This window comes from Schistocerca piceifrons, chromosome 1 (genome assembly GCF_021461385.2).
Source record: "Schistocerca piceifrons isolate TAMUIC-IGC-003096 chromosome 1, iqSchPice1.1, whole genome shotgun sequence".
Taxonomy (NCBI): Eukaryota; Metazoa; Arthropoda; class Insecta; order Orthoptera; family Acrididae; genus Schistocerca; species Schistocerca piceifrons.
Genome location: NC_060138.1, coordinates 466,120,564 through 466,124,082, shown reverse-complemented (window position 1 = coordinate 466,124,082; position 3,519 = coordinate 466,120,564). Strand labels below are relative to the sequence as shown.

Sequence of the window (3,519 nt, the reverse complement as noted above, 5' to 3'; positions counted from 1 at the left end):
GGCATCATATTTTGGGGTAATTCATCATGGAGGAATAAAGTATTTATTGCACAAAAGCGTGTAATCAGAATAATAGCTGGAGTCCACCCAAGATCATCCTGCAGACATTTATTTAAGGATCTAAGGATACTCACAGTAGCTTCTCAGTATATATACTCTCTTATGAAATTTGTTATTAACAACCAAACCCAATTCAAAAGTAATAGCAGTGTGCATAACTACAATACTAGGAGAAAGGATGATCTTCACTATTCAAGATTAAATCTAACTTTGGCACAGAAAGGGGTGAATTATACTGGCACTAAAGTCTTTGGTCACTTACCAAATAGTATCAAAAGTCTGTCAGATAACTAACAAGTATTTAAAAAGAAATTAAAAGAATTTCTGAACGACAACTCCTTCTACTCCATAGAGGAATTTTTGGATATAAATTAAGAAAAAAAAAGAAAAACAAAAAATATTAAAAAAAATAAAAATAAAAAACACAAAAATAAAAAAGTTGTTATATTAACTTAAGTATGTTGTTAAATTAACTTAATTATGTCATGTATTGGAAAATTTGACTCGTTCCACATCATTACGAAATATCGTATTCATGATCCATGGAACTAGTATTAATCTAATCTAATATAATCTAATTATCCACTTGTTTTGGTAGCTGTTCTACTACACAATATACAACTTGTCTTAGTTTTGAAGCTGTGATACGTTTTCCTGCGTTGTTGGCGAAGTAAATAGGCTTACTTCTTTGCGTGTGTTCGCGTGGAAATGCAGGTTGTTCGATTACTCAAAACATAGGCGGAGCTTTCGCTGCCATGGCACAAAAGTGCTGAAACATGTATGGGTGAAACAAAAAGAAAAAAGGTGTCTTGTATAAGGCGGAACTTCTCATCCCATTTTCTTAGCAAGCACGGAGACAACAAGAAGAACTGCACCACTCGACTGTAGGGGTTGTGGATATGAAGCGGAAACGCGAGGGTACCACTATAGCTGAACCGAGACTAGGCAGATCTCATGTAACGACGGAGAGGGACCGTCGAGCGTTGCGGAGGATCGTCGTAAAACATCGTATGGAATCAACGAAAGGAACCACTTGCGAGTTCCAAAGCGCTATCAGCAATCCGACTAGTACAATGTCTGTGAGTAGGGAATTAAAAAGAGTGGGGTACAATCACTGAAAGGTAAGAAGGAAGATTAGTGCCGTCTACAACAAATTAATTAAAGACGGAACACAAGCCCGGGTTAGGGAAGCTTGGGAAAGGAAATCGGCTGCGTCCTGTCAAAAGGAACCATCCAGGCATTGGCCATATGCGGTTTAAGAAAATCATGAAAAACCTAAAACTAGTTCGCCGGACGGAGATTTGAACTCTCGCCCTTCTATACGCGAGTCCATTGTACTAGACTCTGCACCATCTCACTCTGTTATAATATTCGAGTAGCTCCCCATAAGCCGCACGTATCTTTAATCAGTGCTAAGCGACACTTCAGGCGCTGTAAAGGGCGACGCTGCTGTAAAGCGGATGATTGGAAACGAAGGATCTGGAGTCATGAAGGACGTTATAACCTGAAGTAAACCGATGGAAGGCTTTGGTTTTGGTGAATTTCTAGAGTGCTTTATCTGCTGCCACAATAGTGCCCACAGTGAAGTAAGGATGAGTTGATGCTATGGTATGCGGATGTTCTTTTTGCTTAGGGTTTCGTCTTCTTACTGCGTGTAAGAAAACGTTAAATACTGAAGAATATGAAGACGTTCTAAAGCACTGTGTGCTGCTTACAGGAGAGGAACCATTCGGAGATGATGACTGTTTGTATCAGCATGATCATACATCCTGTCATAAAGCAGCATCTGTAAGACAATGGTTTGTGGAAAATAACATTGCTCAAATGGCTGGCCTGCCTAGAGTGCAGACCTGGATCCAGTGGCACAGCTTTGGGATGAATTAGACCGTCAACTTCGCTCCAGGCCCTGGCGCCCAACGTCGCGAAAAAAAGTATCAGAAACAGTTAATACGTACATTTATAACCTTTCAAGGAAATGTGATTAGTATGACCTATTTTACTTTTCAGATAATAAGCTGTAATTATGGCAACGGTCTTGCCGCAGTGGATACACCTGTTCCCGTGAGATCACCGAAGTTAAGCGCTGTCGGGCGTGGTCGGCACTTGGATGGGTGACCATTCAGGCTGCCATGCGCTGTTGCCATTTTTCGGGGTGCACTCAGCCTCGTGATGCCAATTGAGGAGCTACTCGACCGAATAGTAGCGGCTTCGGTCAAGAATACCATCATAACGACCGGGAGAGCGGTGTGCTGACCCCACGCCCTCCTATCCGCGTCCTCCACTGAGGATGACACGGCGGTCGGATGGTCCCGGGGCCACTCGTGGCCTGAAGACGGAGTGCTAAAAAAAGCTGAACTATGAAGAGTAAATAAATAAAAAATAAAATAAATCACTATCTTCTCTAGTTTCGGCTCTTGAGGAAGAATGTGCTGCCACTTCTCCATTCACATCCAGACACTTTACTGAAAGTGTCGCTAGCAAAGTGCAACCGGGGGCATGCCGCATACTGATGTCCACTAATAGCTCTCTGGAATTTTTGACCAGGTAGTAAAAACTCAGTCATCTTACGGTGTGTGACGGTGGGCACTGGCAGTGCTACTATCTTGTCCTTCCTCTCCTCGAATAGCCGTGGCAAGAATTATTGTCGGTAAGACATTTTAGGAAATATTGTTTCCTTGGTTTTCCTTTGTTTTAACAATACTACTGTTTGCCGCAAGATAATAATTTATGATTTAACAGTCTAATTGATTCCCGTCAACCGCGCATCTTACAAAAAAACGTTATACGTTACTTTGTTATGTAGAGAGACGTTATAGGGTAAAGTCATACCTGTTTACACGTGAAAAAATACACTTCCTCGTACATTATGACTTCACATTCTTATATGTGACATATTGTCCGAAAATTAAACTGTAAATAGTCCGGAACCATCGTTATGACCAATGTTTTTCGGAAGTTTGACTTGGTTGATAGAGTGATGCCAGACCTGGAAATCTCCTCTTCCCTACCTCCATTTCGGCCGGTAAGTTATCTGACTGACACGAAGCTGACCCTAGAAATGGTCAGTACTTGGTGTAGCAATTCTGCTGAGAAATGATTTTGCTGTGAGGGCTAACCTGAAGCGATCTCCTATAGCATGTGTTCGTGTTAAATGAATGCTTGCTGAATAAACCGATGGTGTGGAATTACGAATATTCCAGTTGCAAGTAGTTTACAATCAATCTTTTCAAAAGTTCTGTTAGAATGGCCTTATTTACTACTGGACACGATATCAGAATTGGCGAGACGTTTGAGAAGCTTGTAGTAGATCAAGACTGTACCGAGTGCAGGGTTTCCTCATTAGAAAAATGCCCCTTGCTCTGTGGCCTGACCTCCTACTCACAACTGACGTGCCATCCACACTGTTGATGATTCGCAACTCTTCACCTACATCTACCAAGTTGTTCCGCAAACTGCAGA

General features: G+C 41.7%; 1 pseudogene; it reads left to right on the top strand.

Moving 5' to 3' along the window:
• Window positions 1–2,085: 2,085 nt before the first annotated feature.
• Window positions 2,086–2,203, top strand: LOC124722153 (annotated as a pseudogene).
• Window positions 2,204–3,519: the final 1,316 nt, after the last annotated feature.